The sequence below is a fragment of the Leuresthes tenuis genome, unplaced genomic scaffold, assembly GCF_036924035.1.
Source record: "Leuresthes tenuis unplaced genomic scaffold, fLeuTen1.0.hap1 SCAF_22, whole genome shotgun sequence".
Classification (NCBI taxonomy): Eukaryota; Metazoa; Chordata; class Actinopteri; order Atheriniformes; family Atherinopsidae; genus Leuresthes; species Leuresthes tenuis.
This window is the reverse complement of record NW_027325376.1, coordinates 23,572,494-23,596,690: the sequence shown is the minus strand read 5'-3', so window position 1 is coordinate 23,596,690 and position 24,197 is coordinate 23,572,494.

Here is a 24,197-nt window from a genome sequence, read left to right as displayed (position 1 = left end):
GATATTCGAACCTTTTCTTAACTGCTTTTTACAAACTTTGGTCGGACGTTCACACCTTCTTGCAGCCGAACACCTCCACTTCCACTTTTGATGGTATATATTCGGGCATTCGAACCTTTTCTTACCCGCTTTTTACAAACCATGGTCGGACTTTCACACCTTCTTGTAGCCGAACAACTCCGCTCCCGCTATTGATTGTGTACAGTCGGGTATTTTAACCTTTTCTTACCCGCTTTTTACCAACTATGGTCGGACATTTACACCTTCTTACAGCGGAACACCTCCGCTCCCTCTTTTGATGGTCTATGTTTGGGCATTCGAACCTTTTCTTACCCGCTTTTTACAAACTATGGTCGGACATTCAAACCTTCTTCTAGCCGAACACATCCACTCCTGCTTTTGATGATGTATGGTTTGGCATTCGCACCCTTTTTTTACCCATTTTTCAGGAATTATGGGTGGACATTCAGACCTTCTTGCAGCCGAAAACCTCCGCTCCCTCTTTTGATCATGCATTGTCGGGCATTCGCACCTTGTCTTACCCGCTTTTTATAAACGTTAGTTGGACATTCACACCTTCTTGCAGCTGAACGACCTTCCGCTCCCTGTTTTGATCATGTATGGTCTGGCAATACTACCTTTTCTTACCCGTTTGTGAGTAATTAATCCCAAAATATTGAGCATAAAATAAGTCTTTATGCTGATGATGTATTACTTTTCCTTCAGAACTCACAGACGTCTCTCACTCACACGATCACACTCATAAATAAATTCTCAACACTTTCTGACTACTCTATCAACTGGTCTAAGACCACAGTTCTGCCCATTAACTGTAGGGTCCATAATATACCTGCGATCACTTTACAGTCAGGAAATATTAGATATTTAGGCATAAACATTTCCTCCAGGCTCTCAGAGCTAACAAAGCTAAATTATGTGCAATTATTAAAGACAGTAGAGGACGATCTCTCTCGTTGGAAGTCCTTACCTATATCACTTATGGGGAGAATTACATCCATTAAAATGATGATACTACCAAAAGTTAACTATTTGTTCTCAATGATCCCCATAAAACCATCTGCTACTTGGTTTAAGTAACTAGATTCATGCATCTCCAAATTTCTGTGGAAAAACAAACCACCACGTATTAGTTTAAAAACCCTACAGAAGACCAAGGACAATGGTGGATTAGATTTACCTCATTTTCAGCACTATTCCTTAGCCAATAGGTTACAATATATATCAAAATGGTTTAAACCTTGTTTTTGTCACAGTTCCCAGAGACGTTGTAATCGTTGAGGATTCTATATTCACCCCCTCATTAGAGGCACGTGTTGCAGATTGATGACACTGAATCTTCTTCTCTGTTCATTGCTGGCATCATTCCCAGCATCGTAAGTGTTCGTGGCATTGTTAGCCTCTTCTTCTGGATTTTGATATCGAGAATCCTTTTGTATTTCTGGTTTGTCAGTACTCTCTCTTCGTTCACCGGCGTCTTCGTCTTTTTGTCCTTGAGTTTGGTGATTTTTTCTTCTTTTGATGCCTTGACACAATGTGACAGGTGATACCACGTGGGAGATCCTGTAACTTGGACTGCTGTCCCTGTGCTGCGAAATGGCTGTGCTGCTCAAATGGTCTCTCCTTCATCATGGTTACATGCTGCCATTCCGACATCTCGCCATTCCGACATGGGTCTCCAATTGTCGGAATGGCGACACTTAATTTTTTATCAAACGTCCCACCATTCCGACACTTTTTTCCTCCTATGGTCGGAATGGCGGTATGTTTTTTTTTTTTTTAACATACCGCCATTCCGACAGTTCCTTTTAATAGCCTATTTTTTACCCAAAACATTTTGCACTAATGATATGCCGGCGCAAATACGCCCTAAAGTTTGGCGCACAAGCTCTGCACATGCAGAGGCCACAGCCTCGCAAACAAACTTTAATAATCTATTATCAAAATCCCCTGAATTTCAAATATAAAAATACAGATATTAATGTAACTCTGGCGAGACTGAAACTGATTAAGCAGAAATACATTGTCAGTGAGCTGTCACAGCAGCCAGCTGGAGCGGAGCTCTCCACAGAGCCCATGCGTCTTTTGCACGCTGTCATCATATGCAAAAGTAATAATTGCAATAACAGATATCACGGCTACGGCACAGGACACAGTTGCGAGCACTCTGCCTTGCCTTGCCAATAGGAGAAGAGAGAAATGACAGCATAGAACGTATAAAACACAACAAAATGCAGTAAAACCGTTTATTCATGTTATTCACGTGATTTATGAGTACTCGCTCCAATTTTGGGAAGCGCGGATGGGCTTTGCGCATTTGGCACAAACACACAGCCGTTGCGCAAGGCTTTATACAGCCTGTTGATATCTTAAGGACGTAACTGGTCACACCTGGGAGTAAATGTCATGTAGAGATTGTTTTTACATGACATTACAGCTGAACATATAGCTTTCATCCACAAACCAATGTGGGAGAGCCCGAAGACGCATGTGCCAGACGCACATAGGCATGCGTAAAACCAATTTTGACCACTTCATACTGTTTATTTGCTTTCTTTTAGTTAATTTTCGTTTCTTTTGGATTCTTGTGCGTGTTATGGAGCCGTTTTGGTCCATGTTTGTAAGCCTTTTTTTCCTGGATTAAATTTTCGGAAGTTGAAACAAGTGGCATTGGAGTGTGTGATTGAAAACCACCGCGGACTGCTTCTCCTCCTCCAGTTGCCGAGACTTTGTGTTTTTAATAACGCTTGTCTATAAACATGTGTTAAACATATAAATTGCATGAACAGAAAGAAGGGACTCACCTGTTGAGTAACACACATTTCCTTATACAGAAAGCCTTGTCGGAATGGTGGGACATTTGAATGTCGGAATTGTGGGACGTTTGCATGTCGGAATGGTGGTATGTCGGAATGGTGGTATGTCGGAATGGTGGGATGTCGGAATAGCGGGATGTTGGAATGGCGGGATTTCGGAATGGGTGTTGCCACCCCCTTCATCATATACACTTTTATTTATACATCACCTTCCACCATGAAGCGTTGTCCCTTTTTGTTTCTCTCTTTGTTCTTAAAATGCTGTTATGCATGTCTAAACCAATCCATTAAATTAGATCATTTTGTCAGTAAAGCGATCTACATTGTGCTTGGTCGCAAAGCTGCTCATCTGTGGTAAACAGCTCTTCAGAAAGGCATTCTTCAATTGATTTCACTAATTTCATGTAATAATTTTGTGATTTCCTACAAAACTACACTTCTTATCCCATCTGTCTGAGTATTTAATATTGTCTGGATCCCGTTAAAACATGTATTTTTCCCATCTAATTCCTTGTTTGCTTTAAAACAAGAATTCCCCATTTTCTATCCCTTCAGTAGCCAACCAGTTTGTATGGAGTACACTGGAGCAACTTGACTGATCAGTAAAACACTGCTTTTGTTGTCACCGCAAGGCATCCCCCGTCGGTTGTTTCACTGAGACACTACTGAGTAACTATAACTCAACACAGTTTATACACATAACATTCATATACATACTAACAAACAAACAAACAATTATTTATCGCAATTTTCTCATCTCTGTTTGAACGTACACCCAGGTAAATATTCCTGTAGTCTTCTCATACCGACTATGGACCCATTCATTGTTTAACTTCACTGTTTTGCAAATCCTAATTGAATATTACACATTGACATTGAACTTTACTGGATAAGCAGGTCTTCATTGCATTCAGCAACCTATATGTGAGCATCTATTACACATCTTCTTTGCATTTATCAGCAGCAAGCAATTCTTCATTGCACATGCATATGAAAATAGTAAAACAATTCCAATGCGTTAGCGAAACCTTCTATATCAGGAGTGTCCATCATGATGCTGGGAATAGAACCTCTTTCCCATATAGTTCAACCTTCATTACTCAACTGATCATAACTCCGCAATGAGCACATTTCAAAGTATCATTCCTCTACATGTATTCAAAAATCTATGTGTAAATGTTTAATATTTCTTATATTTGTTGATGTCATTCTGTGTGCATGTGGCATAAACCCAATCTCTGTGTGGCAATTTTAATTAAAACAAGTTGAACTCTGCCTCTGATCATTTAAAAAAGGTGTGTACCAATATCAACCTTTCTCAGGTAATTACTGATCCTACAAAACCAAAGAGATCCTTCAAGGTTGTCCCTGATTGGCTCAATCTTAACAAATCAAAGGTAGAATATCCGCAGTATCTGAACTTGGTGTTAGTTATCACTGCTCAATAGCCTGTATCAGAATTGCAAAAATGAAAACATTAGGTCCACGCTTGGTATCCAGATCCTGAAACATCTCCATGAGCAGGCTTTTTTTTAACTGATCTGTTGAATAGTTATATGACACTGTTAAAATCTCAGATGAAGATCTAGCACTTGACCATTTTTGTAAATCTTCTAATTCCATAGTTGATAAACATGCCCCTTTTAAAAAGTATAGAACTTAGAACACGTCTAGTCCCTGACTTTCGGCAGAACTGTCTTCTTTACTTTTTTTTTTTTTTTCCCCTTGTCCTGTTCAGCATTATGTCAGAAGAATTGTAGTCTGAATACCTTTGATGCCAAACAGATTTGCTTTGCCAAGGGAAGTTTTATAAATGTAAAGCTCCCCTTGATGCCCATTTATTTATTTCTGTTTACAATATATGACATGAACTGAACTGAACCGGACCGGGGGACAAGGAAAGAAGAAGAGGAAAGAAGAGGAAACAGAACAAAAATAGAATCCAGGGGAATCCAGCCTTAGCGCCACCAGGAGCACCTGAAAGCAGACAAGCAGAGAAAAAACAAACACACTAACAAACAAAAACAAGCACAAGAAGCGGCAATCGCATACAACACAGCTGTGGATATAGATGACCTGAGACGACATGATAATACATCAACTGCTTAGCGACCATGCTACTGGACTAATGAATGTGTGTGTGTGTGTGTGTGTGTGAGAACATGCAACACCCATGGCACAGGACCTACATGATAACCGTGCTTAGTTATGAGTGTATAAGCGTACAGGGCCACAATCCACAGCCCCCCCCAAGCAATCAGAAGCAGGCAGAGAGGGCCACAAGACCCAGGCCACCAGCAGCCCCCACAGAGCACAGAACCCAGGCAGCCCACCGCAGGGGCAACCACGCATCCACCCAGAAGACTGCAGAGGAAGCCCCCGGAAAGAGCCCCCATAAGCATAGGGCAGAGGCACTCCGGGAGCCAGGGGCAACAGCCCACCGACCCCGCCAGGCCCCAGCCGCCCAGACATGGGCCGTGCACTGGACCCGGGCCCCAGGGGCCCGAGCGCCCCCAAACCCCCCGGCAGAGGCCCCACCCAATACCCAGGAGGGCCAAGCGCCCCAGACAGCCACAAAGTGGGTCAGCGCCTGCCCCAGCGCCCCTGGCCAAGTGCCCTGGGAGTCAAGACGTGCCCACAGGTGGGTGAAGTCGCGAGCAGTGGGGAGAGGCAACGCTGACGCCCCATCGGGAGAAGCACAGGCAGGCCAGGCGACAGCAAGTCCCAGATCAAGGCCCAATCATTACCACACACACTTTCACGTCCCATACATCCACACATCCACACGTCCTACCTCCCTCGACTCTGCTGGGGTATAGTGCAGCGGGCACACCAGGAGGCCAGCAACCCCCCAGCCACCACAGACCCCGAACCAGCAGAACAATTAATTAATCCTCCTGGCCCCTCCTGCCCCGAGCAGACACCAGGAAGCAGGGGTGTGCGAAGAAGACCCCTCCCCTCACCCTTCTGGCTCTTCAATATTTTCTAATAGTGAGCAATTAAAATTGAGGGGCAGCCAAACTTGTAGAACTGGGAGCGCGGCACTCTGGGCAGCCTACATACCCAAAGAGCCCCGCCCACCAGATGCCACTCAGTGTAACCACCCCCCAAGACCTAATGTGTGTGTGTGAGTGTGTTTGATAAGTAGTAATGTCTAAGGTGTAATTAAAACAGGGGCAGGGAACTGCAGAGTGCAACCAAAGGGGACCACCTACGTGGCCCCATCCACTACACCCCACCGAACACACACGCCCCCAAAACCCTTCATGTGTGAGTGTGTGCTGTGTACAGGAGCCAGAAGGGAGAGGGGTATGGGGATATATACCGGGGGAGCTACTCTCCCCCAGAGAGGGCAGCCAGGGACTGGCTGCAATAGGCATCCCCGCTACCTGGGAGCCAACAATGGGCAGGAGGGCCTGATGTCCACCAGGCTCGGGGCCTGCAGCGACCATATTCCGGGAGCTACTGTACCCCCAGAAGGTACCCATCCCGCCCCACTCCACTCAACCCAACCCCACCCAGGAGGACCACTACAAAAAACAAACAAACAACATCAAAAAACAAACAAACTAACAACCCGGTCACACCAGTCGCAGCAGCCCAGGCCTGAGACCCACCATCACCCAGCAACCCACCACCACCACTATGTGATAAAACTAATCAGAGGGGACCAGAGAGAATGAAATTCAGCCAATTGATGTTTTGAGGAGGCAGACATTGTTTCCATGCTAATATAATCTAAAAGAAAATTTCTAAACTGGTTAATACACAGATTGTTCTTCGCTTTCCAGTTCATGAGAATAGTTTTCTTTGCGATACATAACACTGTGACAACCATGTGTGCTGAGTTAATTTCCATGTTGATGTTGTCTAAGTCACCCAGTATGCACAGTGTGGGGCATGCAGGGATGCTACACTTTAGCCATGTTGATAGGTCCTCACAGACTTCAAGCCAGAACTTCTGGACAGGCGCAGAAAACCACAAAGCGTGTGCATAATCATCAGGTGTGTTATCTGTGCAATGTGAGCAGATGTTTGAGTGTGTTAGACCCATCCTGAACATCCTTTGTCCTGTATAGTGTGTTCTATGAAGGATTTTGTATTGTATGAGCTGTAAATTAGGATTTCGAGTCTTTATGAAGGTGTTCAAACATATTTGTGGTTAGAAGCTATGACCAGAACTGATGGATAAATCTGCCTCCCATTTTGAGGATGGAAGAGACATTGTGTCATCTATCTTAGACAATAATTTATATATTTTTGATAGTAGTTTTGGGGTACAGTTGCTTAGAAATTCTGCTACCCTAGTCGGGGGTTGTAAGTCTGGTTGGTGGAGGATATATCCATCCATCCATCCATCATCTGCCGCTTATCCGGGGGTCGGGTCGCGGGGGCAGCAGTTTGAGCAGAGAAACCCAGACGTCTCGGTCCCCGGCCACTTCCTCCAGCTCTTCCGGGGGGACCCCGAGGCGTTCCCAGGCCAGCCGAGAGACATAGTCTCTCCAACGTGTCCTTGGTCTCCCCTGGGGTCTCCTCCCAGTGGGACGTGCCCGGAACACCTCCCCAGGGAGGCGCCCAGGGGGCATCCTAACCAGATGCCCGAGCCACCTCATCTGACTCCTCTCAATGCGGAGGAGCAGCGGTTCTACTCCGAGCCCCTCCTGGATGACTGAGCTTCTCACCCTATCTCTAAGGGAGAGCCCAGACACCCTGCGGAGGAAACCCATTTTGGCCGCTTGTATTCGCGATCTTGTTCTTTCGGTCACTACCCACAACTCGTGACCATAGGTGAGGATGGGAACGTAGATTGACCAGTAAGTAGAGAGCTTCGCCTTCTGGCTCAGCTCCCTCTTCACAACGACGGGTCGGTGCAGAGCCTGCAACACTGCAGGCGCCGCACCGATCCGCCCGTCAATCTCCCGCTCCATTCGTCCGTCACTCGTGAACAAGACCCCGAGATACTTGAACTCCTCCTCTTGGGGAAGGATCTCATTCCCGACCCGAAGAGAGCATTCCACCCTTTTCCGGCTGAGAACCATAGTCTCGGATTTGGAGGTGCTGATTCTCATCCCAGCCGCTTCACACTCGGCTGCGAATCACTCCAGTGAGAGCTGAAGGTCACGGCCTGACGACGCTAACAGAACCACATCATCTGCAAAAAGCAGAGACCCGATTCTGAGGTCGCCAAATGGGGCACCCTCAACGCCCTGGCTCCGCCTAGAAATTCTGTCCATAAAAGTTAGGAACAGAATCGGTGACAAAGGGCAGCCCTGACGGAGTCCAACTCTCACCGGAAACGTATCCGACTTACTGCCGGCAATGCGGACCAAACTCTGGCACCGGTCATACAGAGACCGAACGGCCCCTATCAAGGGGTCCGGCACTCCATATTCCCGGAGCACCCCCCACAGGACTCCACGAGGGACACGGTCGAACGCTTTCTCCAAGTCCACAAAACACATGTAGACTGGTTGGGCGAACTCCCATGCACCCTCCAGGATCCTGCCGAAGGTATAGAGCTGGTCCACTGTTCCACGGCCAGGACGAAAGCCACACTGCATCTCCTGAATCCGAGGCTCGATTATCCGATGGATCCTCCTCTCCAATACCCCCGAATAGACCTTACCAGGGAGGCTGAGGAGTGTGATACCCCTATAGTTGGAACACACCCTCCGGTCCCCCTTTTTAAAGAGGGGGACCACCACCCCAATCTGCCAGTCCAGAGGCACTGTCCCCGATGTCCACGCGATACTGCAGAGGCGTGTCAGCCAAGACAGCCCTACAACATCCAGAGCCTTGAGAAACTCAGGACAGACCTCATCCACCCCCGGGGCCTTGCCACCGAGGAGCTTTTTAACCACCTCGGCAACCTCAGCCCCAGAAATGGGAGGCCCCGTCTCCGAGCTCTCCGACTCTGCCTCTTCCGAGCACGTGTTGGTAGGATTGAGGAGTTCCTCGAAGTACTCCCCCCACCGACTCACAACATCCCTAGTTGAGGTCAGCAAAGCCCCGTCCCCACTGTAAACAGTGTTGACTGTGAGCCGCTTCCCCCCCCTGAGACGCCGGATGGTGGACCAGAATCTTTTCGAGGCCGTCCGGAAATCGTTCTCCATGGTCTCACCGAACTCCTCCCAGGCCCGAGTTTTTGCCTCAGCAACCGCCGAAGCCGTGGCCCATCTGGCCCGTCGGTACCTATCAGCTTCTTCCAGGGTCCCACTGGCCAAAAAGGCCCGATAGGACTCCTTCTTCAGCTTGACGGCTTCCCTCACCACTGGTGTCCACCAGCAGGTTCGAGGGTTGCCGCCACGACAGGCACCGACCACCTTACGGCCACAACTCCGACCAGCTGCCTCGGCAATGGAGTCACGGAACATGGCCCATTCAATGTCCCCCACCTCAAATATGGTTGAAGCTCTGCCGGAGGTGGGAGTTAAAGCTCCTTCTGACGGGGGATTCTGACAAACGCTCCCAGCAGACCCTCACAATACGTTTGGGCCTGCCAGGTCTGATCGGCATCCTCCCCCACCAGCGGAGCCAACTCACCACCAGGTGGTGATCAGTTGACAGCTCCGCCCCTCTCTTCACCCGAGTGTCCAGGACATACGGCCGCAAGTCCGATGATACAACCACAAAGTCAATCATCGAACTGCGGCCAAGGGTGTCCTGGTGCCAAGTGCACATATGGACACCCTTATACCTGAACATGGTGTTCGTTATGGACAGTCTATGACTGGCACAGAAGTCCAACAACATAACACCACTCTGATTCAGATCGGGGGGGCCGTTCCTCCCAATCACACCCCTCCAGGTCTCACTGTCATTGCCCACGTGAGCATTGAAGTCCCCCAGCAGAATGAGGGAGTCTCCGGTAGGAGCATTCTCCAGTGCCTCCCCCAGAGACTCCAAAAAGGATAGGTACTCTGAACTGCTGTTTGGCGCATAGGCACAAACAACAGTCAGGACTCGTCCCCCCACCCAAGGCGGAGGGAGGCTACCCTCTCGTTCACTGGGGTAAACCCCAATGTACTGGCACACAGCCGGGGGGCAATAAGTATGCCCACACCTGCTCTGCGCCTCTCACCACGGGCAACTCCAGAGTGGAAGAGAGTCCAACCCCTCTCCAGAGTACTGGTTCCAGATCCCAAGCCGTGCGTCGAGGTGAGTCCGACTATATCTAACGGTCTGATGAAGTTTCAACAATAAACAACAAACTTTGTATTATGAGAAAGAACCAGACTCATTCTTCAGGAATCCGAAAATAAGCTCTATTTTACGAGTTATGCACGAATTCGGATTCTCCTATAAAACGAATTCCTTAACTCAAACCAAGTTAAGACTGCTTTGTCCTTCATATTTATTCATGTCTAATCAAGTTTCAATGATAAACAACGTTGTACTTTGTAGAATGAGAAAGAACTTCTTCAGCAATAAGCATCTCTCGACAAATGACGAAATACAGATTTTGCTATAAAATTAATTGCTATCAGCCTGACTTAAAACTGTTTGTCTTCCTTATTTATCCACTTCAAATCAAGTTTCAACAATTAAAAAAAATTTGTAGTTTGAGAAAGAACAACTTAATCTTGAGCAATCAGTATAAAAAGAGGGTAAGCAAAGGTGCGAATGTCAAACCATACATGATCAAAACAGGGAGCGGAGGTGTTTGGCTGAGACAAGGTGTGAATGTCCACCCATAATTAATGAAAAGCGGGCAACAAGTAGGTTCGAATGCCAAACCATACATCATCAAAAGCAGGAGTGGATATGTTCGGCTACAAGAAGGTTTGAACGTCTGACCATAGTTTGTAAAAAGCGGGTAAGAAAAGGTTCGAATGCCCGAACATACACCATCAAAGGAGGGAGCGGAGGTGTTCCGCTGTAAGACGGTGTGAATGTCCGACCATAGTTGGTAAAAAACGGGTAAGAAAAGGTTAAAATACCCGACTGTACACAATCAGTAGCGGGTGCGGAGTTGTTCGGCTACTAAAAGGTGTGAAAGTCCGACCATGGTTTGTAAAAAGCGGGTAAGAAAAGGTGCGAATGCCCGAAAATGTATGATCAAAAGAGGGAGCGGAGGTGTTCGGCTGCAAGAAGGTGTGAATGTACACCCATAATTACTGAAAAATGGGTAAGAAAAGGTGCGAATGCCCAACTATACATAATCAAAAGCAGGAGTGGATGTGTTCGGCTCCAAGAAGGGTTGAATGTCTGACCATAGTTTGTAAAAAGCAGGTAAGAAAAGGTTTGACTGCCCGAACATACACCATCAAAAGAGGGAGCGGAGGTGTTCCGCTGTAAGACGGTGTGAATGTCCGACCATAGTTGGTAAAAAGCGGGTAAGAAAAGGTTAAAATACCTAACTGTACACAATCAATAGCGGGAGCGGAGTTGTTCGGCTACAAGAAGGTGTGAAAGTTCAACCATGGTTTGTAAAAAGCTGCTAAGAAAAGGTTCGAATGCCCAAATATATACCATCAAAAGCGGAAGCGGAGGTGTCCGGCTGCAAGAAGGTGTGAACGTCCGACCAAAGTTTGCAAAAAGCAGTTAAGAAAAGGTTCGAATGCCCGAATATATACCATCAAAAGCGGGAGCAGAGCTGTTCGACTGCAAGTAGGTGTGAATGTCCAGCCATAATTACTCACAAACGGGTAAGGAAAGGTAGTATTGCCAGACCATACATGATCAAAACAGGGAGCTGAGGTGGTTCAGCTGCAAGGTGTGAATGTCTGACTATAGTTTGTAAAAAGCGGGTAAAACAAGGTGCGAATGCCCGACAATGTATGATCAAAAGAGGGAGTGGAGGTCTTCGGCTGCAAGGTCTGAATGTACAACCATAATTTCTAAAAACCGGGAAGGAAAGGCTCGAAAGCCCGACTATACACCATCAAAAGCGGGAGCAGAGTGGTTCAGCTGCAAGAAGGTCTGAGTGTCCATCAATAATTGCTTTAAAACATGAAAGAAAATTTTCGAATATCATCCGCACATGATCATAAGAAGGAGAGGAGGTGTTCAGCTGCAAGAAGGTGTGAATGTCCACCCATAATTACTGAAAAATGGGTAAAAAAGGTGCGAATGCCCAACCATACATTATCAAAAGCAGGAGTGAATGTCAGATCATAATTTGCAAAAAGCTGATGCGAAAGGGTGAGAATGCCCGACTATACACCATCAAATGCGGGAGCGGAGGTGTTCGGCTCTGAGTAGGTGTGAATGTCCGACCATAATTGCTGAAAAATGTGTTAGAAAAGGAAAGAATGCCGGACCATACATCATCAAAAGCGAGAGAGGTGGTGTTCGGCTGCAAAAAGGTGTAAATGTTCGACTAAAGTTTGTAAAAAGCGGGTAAGACATGGTGCGAATGCCTGACAAGGTATGATCAAAAGCAGGAGCGGAGGTGTTCAGCTGCAAGAAGGTCTAAATGTCCATCAATAATTGCTAGAAAACATGAAAGAAAATTTTCTAAAATCAAACCGCACATGATCATAAGTGGGAGAGGAGGTGTTCAGCTGCAAGAAGGTGTGAATGTCCACCCATTATTCCTGACAAATGGGTAAAAAAAAGGTGCGAATGCCCAACCATACATCATCAAAAGCAGGAGTGGATGTGTTCGGCTACAAGAAGGTGTGAACGTCCAACCAAAGTTTGTAAAAAGCAGTTAAGAAAAGGTTTGAATATCCAACCAAACATAATCAAAAGCGGGAGCATAGCTTTTCGACTGCAAGTAGGTGTGAATGTCAGATCATAATTTGCAAAAAGCTGATGAGAAAGGGTGAGAATGTCCGACTGCACACCATCAAATGCGGGAGCGGAGTTGTTCGGCTGTGAGTAGGTGTGAATCTCCGACCGTAATTTATGAAAAATGTGTTAGAAAAGGAAAGAATGCCGGTCCATACATAATCAAAAGCGAGAGAGGTGGTGTTCGGCTGCAAGTAGGTGTGAATGTCCAGCCATAATTACTAACAAACGGGTAAGAAAAGGTAGTATTGCCATACCATACATGATCAAAACAGGGAGCGGAGGTGGTTCAGCTGCAAGAAGGTGTGAATGTCCGACTAAAGTTCAAATATATTAACAAAAGCGGGAGGAGAGGTCTTCGGATGAGAGTGGTTGAGAATTTCCAACCATAATCAATAAAATGCGGTGAAAAAAAGGTGTGATAGAACACTCAAAGGTGGAGCGGAAGTGTTCGGCTGCAAGAAGGTGTGAATGTCCGACTATATTTGGTGAAAAGCAGGTGAAGCAAGGTCTGAATGCCCAACCTTACATTATCAAAAGCGAGATCAGAGGTGTTTGGCTGCAAGAAGGCCATAGTTTGCCAAAAGCGGGTAAGCTGCGAATGACCAACTAAATATCAACAAAAGTGGGGGCGGAGGTCTTCGGATGCAACTGGGTGTGAACATCCCACCATACAAGTATGGTGGAGAGGAAGCTGTGAACAGCCGACCATAGTTTGCAAAAAGCGGGTGAGAAAAGGTGCGAATGTCCAACCATACATGATCAAAACAGGGAGCGGAGGTGTTTGGCTGTGACAAGGTGTGAATGTCCACACAAAATTAATGAAAAGCGGGTAAAAAGTAGGTTTGAATGCCCAAGCATACATCATCAAAAGAAGGAGTGGATGTGTTCGGCTACAAGAAGGTTTGAATGTCCGAGCATAGTTTGTAAAAAGCGGGTAAGAAAAGGTTTGAATGCCCAAACATACACCATCAAAAGAGGGAGCGGAGGTGTTCCGCTGTAAGAAGGTGTGAATGTCCGACCATAGTTGGTAAAAAGTGGGTAAGAAAAGGTTAAAATACCAGACTGTACACAATCAATAGCGGGAGCGGATGTGTTTGGCTACAAGAATGTGTGAAAGTCCAACCATAGTTTGCAAAAAGCGGGTGAGAAAAGGTGCGAATGTCCAACCATACATGATCAAAACAGGGAGCGGAGGTGTTTGGCTGTGACAAGGTGTGAATGTCCACACAAAATTAATGAAAAGCGGGTAAAAAGTAGGTTTGAATGCCCAAGCATACATCATCAAAAGAAGGAGTGGATGTGTTTGGCTACAAGAAGGTTTGAATGTCCGACCATAGTTTGTAAAAAGCGGGTAAGAAAAGGTTAAAATGCCTGACTATACACCATCAAAAGCGGGAGCGGAGATGTTCCGCTGTAAGACGGTGTGAATGTCCGACCATAGTTGGTAAAAAGTGGGTAAGAAAAGGTTAAAATACCCGACTGTACACAATCAATAGCGGGAGCGGAGTTGTTCGGCTACAAGAAGGTGTGAAAGTCCAACCATCGTTTGTAAAAAGCTGGTAAGAAAAGGTTCGAATGCCCGAATATATACCATCAAAAGCGGAAGCGGAGGTGTTCGGTTGCAAGAAGGTGTGAACGTCACACCAAAGTTCCTAAAAAGCAGTAAAGAAAAGGTTCGAATATCCAAACATAATTAAAAGCGAGAGAGATTGTGTTCAGCTGCAAGTAGGTGTGAATATCCAGCCATAATTACTCACAAACGGTTAAGAAAATGTAGTATTGCCAGACCATACATGATAAAAACAGGGAGCGTAGGTGGTTTAGCTGCAAAAAGGTGTGAATGTCCAACTAAAGTTCAAATATATTTACAAAAGCGGGAGGAGAGGTCTTCGGATTAGAGTGGTTGAGAATTTCCAACCATAATCTATAAAATGCGGTGAAAAAAAAAGGTGTGAAGGAATGAATTCTATAGCAAAATCCGAAATCATGCATAACTCCGCAAAAGGAACGTATTGCTCAACCAAAGGGATGCTTCTTTCTCATTCAGGGTAATATGAGGAACTTTATGCTTGATACATTTTAGACATGGATAACTATGAATGACAAAGCAATTTTAACTTGGTTAGAGCAAAGCAATTAATTTTATAGGAAAATCCGAAATCGAGCAGGACTCATGAAAGTAAGCTTATTCTCGGATTCCTGATCCTCCAGTGTTGCTCTTTCCTATACTGCAAAATACAGCCTTGTTCTTTGTTGAAATCGATATAGACATTGATAAATATGAAGGACAAAGCAGTTTCCACTTTGTTTGAGTAAAGGAATTCATTTTATAGCAAAATCCCAAATCAAGCAGAACGTATGAAAATAAGTTTGTTTTCGGATTCCTGATCCTTCAGTGTTGCTATTTCTTCTACTGCAAAATACAATGTTGTTCTTTGTTTAAGTAAATCTAGACATTGATAAATATGAAGGACAAAGCAGTTTTGACTTGGTTTGAGTGAAGGAATTCATTTTATACATAAAATCCCAAATCATGCAGAACGTATGAAAATAAGCTTATTCTCTGATTCCTGATCCTTCAGTGTTGCTTTTTCTTCTACTGCAAAATACAATGTTGTTCTTTGTTGAAGTCGATCTAGACATTGATAAATATGAAGGACAAAGCAGTTTTAACATAGTTTGAGTGAAGGCATTCATTTATAGTAAAATCAATAATCGTGCAGAACTCATGAAAATAAGCTTATTCTCGGATTCCTAAAACTTTTGATTTGCTCTTTCTTTACTGCAAAGTACAATGTTGTTCTTTGTTGAAGTCGATCTACACATTGATAAATATGAAGGACAAAGCAGTTTTCACTTGGTTTGAGTGAAGGATTTGCAGCTGAAAACCTCCCGCTCCCGCTTTTGATTGTGTATAGTCGGGCTTTCGAGCCTTTTCTTACCCGGTTTTTAGAAATTATGGTTGGACATTCAGACCGTGCAGCCGAAGACCTCCACTCCCTCTTTTGATCATACATTGTCGGGCATTCGCACCTTGTCTTACCCGCTTTTTACAAACTATAGTCAGACATTCACACCTTGCAGCTGAACCACCTCAGCTCCCTGTTTTGATCATGTATGGTCTGGCAATACTACCTTTCCTTACCCGTTTGTGAGTAATTATGGCTGGACATTCACACCTACTTGCAGTCGAACAGCTCTGCTCCCGCTTTTGATGGTATATATTCGGGCATTCGAACCTTTTCTTACCCGTTTTTTACAAACCATGGTCGGACTTTCACACATTCTTGTAGCCAAACACATCCGCTCCCGCTATTGATTGTGTACAGTCGGGTATTTTAACCTTTTCTTACCCACTTTTTACCAACTATGGTCGGACATTCATACCTTCTTACAGCGGAACACCTCCGCTCCCTCTTTTGATGGTGTATGTTTGGGCCTTCAAACCTTTTCTTACCCGCTTTTTACAAACTATGCTCGGACATTCAAACCTTCTTCTAGCCGAACACATCCACTCCTTCTTTTGATGATGTATGCTTGGGCATTCAAACCTAATTTTTTGCCCGCTTTTCATTAATTTTGGGTGGACATTCACACCTTGTCACAGCCAAACACCTCCGCTCCCTGTTTTGATCATGTATGGTTGGACATTCGCACCTTTTCTCACCCGCTTTTTGCAAACTATGGTTGGCTGTTCACAGCTTCCTCTCCACCATACTTGTATGTTGGGATGTTCACACCCAGTTGCATCCGAAGACCTCCGCCCCCACTTTTGTTGATATTTAGTTGGTCATTCGCAGCTTACCCGCTTTTGGCAAACTATGGCCTTCTTGCAGCCAAACACCTCTGATCTCGCTTTTGATGATGTAAGGTTGGGCATTCAGACCTTGCTTCACCTGCTTTTCACCAAATATAGTCGGACATTCACACCTTTCTTGCAGCCGAACACTTCCGCTCCACCTTTTAGTGTTCTATCACACCTTTTTTTCACCGAATTTTATAGATTATGGTTGGAAATTCTCAACCACTCTCATCCGAAGACCTCTCCTCCCGCTTTTGTTAATATATTTGAACTTTAGTCGGACATTCACACCTTCTTGCAGCTGAACCACCTCCGCTCCCTGTTTTGATCATGTATGGTCTGGCAATACTACCTTTTCTTACCCGTTTGTGAGTAATTATGGCTGGACATTCACACTTACTTGCAGCCGAACACCACCTCTCTCGCTTTTGATGATGTATGGACCGGCATTCTTACCTTTTCTAACACATTTTTCAGAAATTACAGTCGGAGATTCACACCTACTCACAGCCGAACAACTCCGCTCCCGCATTTGATGGTGTGCAGTCGGATATTCTCACCCTTTCTCATCAGCTTTTTGCAAATTATGATCTGACATTCACACCTACTTGCAGTCGAAAAGCTATGCTCCCGCTTTTGATTATGTTTGGTTGGATATTCAAACCTTTTCTTAACTGCTTTTTACAAACTTTGGTAGGACGTTCAAACTTTCAAGCAGCCGAACACCTCCGCTTCTGCTTTTGATGTTGTATATTCGGGCATACAAACCTTTTCTTACCCACTTTTTACAAACCATGGTCAGACTTTCACTCGTTGTTGCTGAACAACTCCGCTCCCTCTTTTGATTGTGTACAGTCGGGTATTTTCACCTTTTCTTACCTGCTTTTTACAAACTTTGGTCGGACATTCAAACCTTCTTGTAGCCGAACACATCCACTCCTGCTTTTGATGATGTATGGTTGGGCATTCGCACCTTTTCTTACCCATTTTTCAGTAATTATTGGTGGACATTCAGACCTTCTTGCAGCTGAACACCTCTGCTCCCTCTTTTGATCATACATTGTCGGGCATTCGCACCTTGTCTTACCCGCTTTTTACAAACTTTAGTCAGACATTCACACCTTGCAGCTGAACCACCTCCGCTCCCTGTTTTGATCATGTATGGTCTGGCAATACTACCTTTTCTTACCCATTTGTGAGTAATTATGGCTGGACATTCACACCTACTTGCAGCCGAACACCACCTCTCCCGCTTTTGATGATGTATTGTCCGGCATTCTAGTCTCTTCTAACACATTTTTCAGCAATTATGGTCGGACATTCACACCTACTCACAGCCGAACACTTCCTCTCCCGCATTTGATGGTGTATAGCAGGGCATTCTCACCCTTTCTCATCAGCTTTTTGCAAATTATGATCTCACATTCACACCTACTTGCAGTCGAACAGCTCTGCTCCCGCTTTTGATTATGTTTGGTTGGATATTCGAACCTTTTCTTAACTGCTTTTTACAAACTTTGGTCGGACGTTCACACCTTCTTGCAGCCGAACACCTCCACTTCCACTTTTGATGGTATATATTCGGGCATTCGAACCTTTTCTTACCCGCTTTTTACAAACCATGGTCGGACTTTCACACCTTCTTGTAGCCGAACAACTCCGCTCCCGCTATTGATTGTGTACAGTCGGGTATTTTAACCTTTTCTTACCCGCTTTTTACCAACTATGGTCGGACATTTACACCTTCTTACAGCGGAACACCTCCGCTCCCTCTTTTGATGGTCTATGTTTGGGCATTCGAACCTTTTCTTACCCGCTTTTTACAAACTATGGTCGGACATTCAAACCTTCTTCTAGCCGAACACATCCACTCCTGCTTTTGATGATGTATGGTTTGGCATTCGCACCCTTTTTTTACCCATTTTTCAGGAATTATGGGTGGACATTCAGACCTTCTTGCAGCCGAAAACCTCCGCTCCCTCTTTTGATCATGCATTGTCGGGCATTCGCACCTTGTCTTACCCGCTTTTTATAAACTTTAGTTGGACATTCACACCTTCTTGCAGCTGAACGACCTCCGCTCCCTGTTTTGATCATGTATGGTCTGGCAATACTACCTTTTCTTACCCGTTTGTGAGTAATTAATCCCAAAATATTGAGCATAAAATAAGTCTTTATGCTGATGATGTATTACTTTTCCTTCAGAACTCACAGACGTCTCTCACTCACACGATCACACTCATAAATAAATTCTCAACACTTTCTGACTACTCTATCAACTGGTCTAAGACCACAGTTCTGCCCATTAACTGTAGGGTCCATAATATACCTGCGATCACTTTACAGTCAGGAAATATTAGATATTTAGGCATAAACATTTCCTCCAGGCTCTCAGAGCTAACAAAGCTAAATTATGTGCAATTATTAAAGACAGTAGAGGACGATCTCTCTCGTTGGAAGTCCTTACCTATATCACTTATGGGGAGAATTACATCCATTAAAATGATGATACTACCAAAAGTTAACTATTTGTTCTCAATGATCCCCATAAAACCATCTGCTACTTGGTTTAAGTAACTAGATTCATGCATCTCCAAATTTCTGTGGAAAAACAAACCACCACGTATTAGTTTAGAAACCCTACAGAAGACCAAGGACAATGGTGGATTAGATTTACCTCATTTTCAGCACTATTCCTTAGCCAATAGGTTACAATATATATCAAAATGGTTTAAACCTTGTTTTTGTCACAGTTCCCAGAGACGTTGTAATCGTTGAGGATTCTATATTCACCCCCTCATTAGAGGCACGTGTTGCAGATTGATGACACTGAATCTTCTTCTCTGTTCATTGCTGGCATCATTCCCAGCATCGTAAGTGTTCGTGGCATTGTTAGCCTCTTCTTCTGGATTTTGATATCGAGAATCCTTTTGTATTTCTGGTTTGTCAGTACTCTCTCTTCGTTCACCGGCGTCTTCGTCTTTTTGTCCTTGAGTTTGGTGATTTTTTCTTCTTTTGATGCCTTGACACAATGTGACAGGTGATACCACGTGGGAGATCCTGTAACTTGGACTGCTGTCCCTGTGCTGCGAAATGGCTGTGCTGCTCAAATGGTCTCTCCTTCATCATGGTTACATGCTGCCATTCCGACATCTCGCCATTCCGACATGGGTCTCCAATTGTCGGAATGGCGACACTTAATTTTTTATCAAACGTCCCACCATTCCGACACTTTTTTCCTCCTATGGTCGGAATGGCGGTATGTTTTTTTTTTTTTTAACATACCGCCATTCCGACAGTTCCTTTTAATAGCCTATTTTTTACCCAAAACATTTTGCACTAATGATATGCCGGCGCAAATACGCCCTAAAGTTTGGCGCACAAGCTCTGCACATGCAGAGGCCACAGCCTCGCAAACAAACTTTAATAATCTATTATCAAAATCCCCTGAATTTCAAATATAAAAATACAGATATTAATGTGACTCTGGCGAGACTGAAACTGATTAAGCAGAAATACATTGTCAGTGAGCTGTCACAGCAGCCAGCTGGAGCGGAGCTCTCCACAGAGCCCATGCGTCTTTTGCACGCTGTCATCATATGCAAAAGTAATAATTGCAATAACAGATATCACGGCTACGGCACAGGACACAGTTGCGAGCACTCTGCCTTGCCTTGCCAATAGGAGAAGAGAGAAATGACAGCATAGAACGTATAAAACACAACAAAATGCAGTAAAACCGTTTATTCATGTTATTCACGTGATTTATGAGTACTCGCTCCAATTTTGGGAAGCGCGGATGGGCTTTGCGCATTTGGCACAAACACACAGCCGTTGCGCAAGGCTTTATACAGCCTGTTGATATCTTAAGGACGTAACTGGTCACACCTGGGAGTAAATGTCATGTAGAGATTGTTTTTACATGACATTACAGCTGAACATATAGCTTTCATCCACAAACCAATGTGGGAGAGCCCGAAGACGCATGTGCCAGACGCACATAGGCATGCGTAAAACCAATTTTGACCACTTCATACTGTTTATTTGCTTTCTTTTAGTTAATTTTCGTTTCTTTTGGATTCTTGTGCGTGTTATGGAGCCGTTTTGGTCCATGTTTGTAAGCCTTTTTTTCCTGGATTAAATTTTCGGAAGTTGAAACAAGTGGCATTGGAGTGTGTGATTGAAAACCACCGCGGACTGCTTCTCCTCCTCCAGTTGCCGAGACTTTGTGTTTTTAATAACGCTTGTCTATAAACATGTGTTAAACATATAAATTGCATGAACAGAAAGAAGGGACTCACCTGTTGAGTAACACACATTTCCTTATACAGAAAGCCTTGTCGGAATGGTGGGACATTTGAATGTCGGAATTGTGGGACGTTTGCATGTCGGAATGGTGGTATGTCGGAATGGTGGTATGTCGGAATGGTGGTATGTCGGAATGGTGGGATGTCGGAATAGCGGGATGTTGGAATGGCGGGATTTCGGAATGGGTGTTGCCACCCCCTTCATCATATACACTTTTATTTATACATCACCTTCCACCATGAAGCGTTGTCCCTTTTTGTTTCTCTCTTTGTTCTTAAAATGCTGTTATGCATGTCTAAACCAATCCATTAAATTAGATCATTTTGTCAGTAAAGCGATCTACATTGTGCTTGGTCGCAAAGCTGCTCATCTGTGGTAAACAGCTCTTCAGAAAGGCATTCTTCAATTGATTTCACTAATTTCATGTAATAATTTTGTGATTTCCTACAAAACTACACTTCTTATCCCATCTGTCTGAGTATTTAATATTGTCTGGATCCCGTTAAAACATGTATTTTTCCCATCTAATTCCTTGTTTGCTTTAAAACAAGAATTCCCCATTTTCTATCCCTTCAGTAGCCAACCAGTTTGTATGGAGTACACTGGAGCAACTTGACTGATCAGTAAAACACTGCTTTTGTTGTCACCGCAAGGCATCCCCCGTCGGTTGTTTCACTGAGACACTACTGAGTAACTATAACTCAACACAGTTTATACACATAACATTCATATACATACTAACAAACAAACAAACAATTATTTATCGCGATTTTCTCATCTCTGTTTGAACGTACACCCAGGTAAATATTCCTGTAGTCTTCTCATACCGACTATGGACCCATTCATTGTTTAACTTCACTGTTTTGCAAATCCTAATTGAATATTACACATTGACATTGAACTTTACTGGATAAGCAGGTCTTCATTGCATTCAGCAACCTATATGTGAGCATCTATTACACATCTTCTTTGCATTTATCAGCAGCAAGCAATTCTTCATTGCACATGCATATGAAAATAGTAAAACAATTCCAATGCGTTAGCGAAACCTTCTATATCAGGAGTGTCCATCATGATGCTGGGAATAGAACCTCTTTCCCATATAGTTCAACCTTCATTACTCAACTGATCATAACTCCGCAATGAGCACATTTCAAAGTATCATTCCTCTACATGTATTCAAAAATCTATGTGTAAATGTTTAATATTTCTTATATTTGTTGATGTCATTCTGTGTGCATGTGGCCTAAACCCAATCTCTGTGTGGCAATTTTAATTAAAACAAGTTGAACTCTGCCTCTGATCATTTAAAAAAGGTGTGTACCAATATCAACCTTTCTCAGGTAATTACTGATCCTACAAAACCAAAGAGATCCTTCAAGGTTGTCCCTGATTGGCTCAATCTTAACAAATCAAAGGTAGAATATCCGCAGTATCTGAACTTGGTGTTAGTTATCACTGCTCAATAGCCTGTATCAGAATTGCAAAAATGAAAACATTAGGTCCACGCTTGGTATCCAGATCCTGAAACATCTCCATGAGCAGGCTTTTTTTTAACTGATCTGTTGAATAGTTATATGACACTGTTAAAATCTCAGATGAAGATCTAGCACTTGACCATTTTTGTAAATCTTCTAATTCCATAGTTGATAAACATGCCCCTTTTAAAAAGTATAGAACTTAGAACACGTCTAGTCCCTGACTTTCGGCAGAACTGTCTTCTTTACTTTTTTTTTTTTTTCCCCTTGTCCTGTTCAGCATTATGTCAGAAGAATTGTAGTCTGAATACCTTTGATGCCAAACAGATTTGCTTTGCCAAGGGAAGTTTTATAAATGTAAAGCTCCCCTTGATGCCCATTTATTTATTTCTGTTTACAATATATGACATGAACTGAACTGAACCGGACCGGGGGACAAGGAAAGAAGAAGAGGAAAGAAGAGGAAACAGAACAAAAATAGAATCCAGGGGAATCCAGCCTTAGCGCCACCAGGAGCACCTGAAAGCAGACAAGCAGAGAAAAAACAAACACACTAACAAACAAAAACAAGCACAAGAAGCGGCAATCGCATACAACACAGCTGTGGATATAGATGACCTGAGACGACATGATAATACATCAACTGCTTAGCGACCATGCTACTGGACTAATGAATGTGTGTGTGTGTGTGTGTGTGTGTGTGTGAGAACATGCAACACCCATGGCACAGGACCTACATGATAACCGTGCTTAGTTATGAGTGTATAAGCGTACAGGGCCACAATCCACAGCCCCCCCCAAGCAATCAGAAGCAGGCAGAGAGGGCCACAAGACCCAGGCCACCAGCAGCCCCCACAGAGCACAGAACCCAGGCAGCCCACCGCAGGGGCAACCACGCATCCACCCAGAAGACTGCAGAGGAAGCCCCCGGAAAGAGCCCCCATAAGCATAGGGCAGAGGCCCTCCGGGAGCCAGGGGCAACAGCCCACCGACCCCGCCAGGCCCCAGCCGCCCAGACATGGGCCGTGCACTGGACCCGGGCCCCAGGGGCCCGAGCGCCCCCAAACCCCCCGGCAGAGGCCCCACCCAATACCCAGGAGGGCAAAGCGCCCCAGACAGCCACAAAGTGGGTCAGCGCCTGCCCCAGCGCCCCTTGCCAAGTGCCCTGGGAGTCAAGACGTGCCCACAGGTGGGTGAAGTCGCGAGCAGTGGGGAGAGGCAACGCTGACGCCCCATCGGGAGAAGCACAGGCAGGCCAGGCGACAGCAAGTCCCAGATCCAGGCCCAATCATTACCACACACACTTTCACGTCCCATACATCCACACATCCACACGTCCTACCTCCCTCGACTCTGCTGGGGTATAGTGCAGCGGGCACACCAGGAGGCCAGCAACCCCCCAGCCACCACAGACCCCGAACCAGCAGAACAATTAATTAATCCTCCTGGCCCCTCCTGCCCCGAGCAGACACCAGGAAGCAGGGGTGTGCGAAGAAGACCCCTCCCCTCACCCTTCTGGCTCTTCAATATTTTCTAATAGTGAGCAATTAAAATTGAGGGGCAGCCAAACTTGTAGAACTGGGAGCGCGGCACTCTGGGCAGCCTACATACCCAAAGAGCCCCGCCCACCAGATGCCACTCAGTGTAACCACCCCCCAAGACCTAATGTGTGTGTGTGAGTGTGTTTGATAAGTAGTAATGTCTAAGGTGTAATTAAAACAGGGGCAGGGAACTGCAGAGTGCAACCAAAGGGGACCACCTACGTGGCCCCATCCACTACACCCCACCGAACACACACGCCCCCAAAACCCTTCATGTGTGAGTGTGTGCTGTGTACAGGAGCCAGAAGGGAGAGGGGTATGGGGATATATACCGGGGGAGCTACTCTCCCCCAGAGAGGGCAGCCAGGGACTGGCTGCAATAGGCATCCCCGCTACCTGGGAGCCAACAATGGGCAGGAGGGCCTGATGTCCACCAGGCTCGGGGCCTGCAGCGACCATATTCCGGGAGCTACTGTACCCCCAGAAGGTACCCATC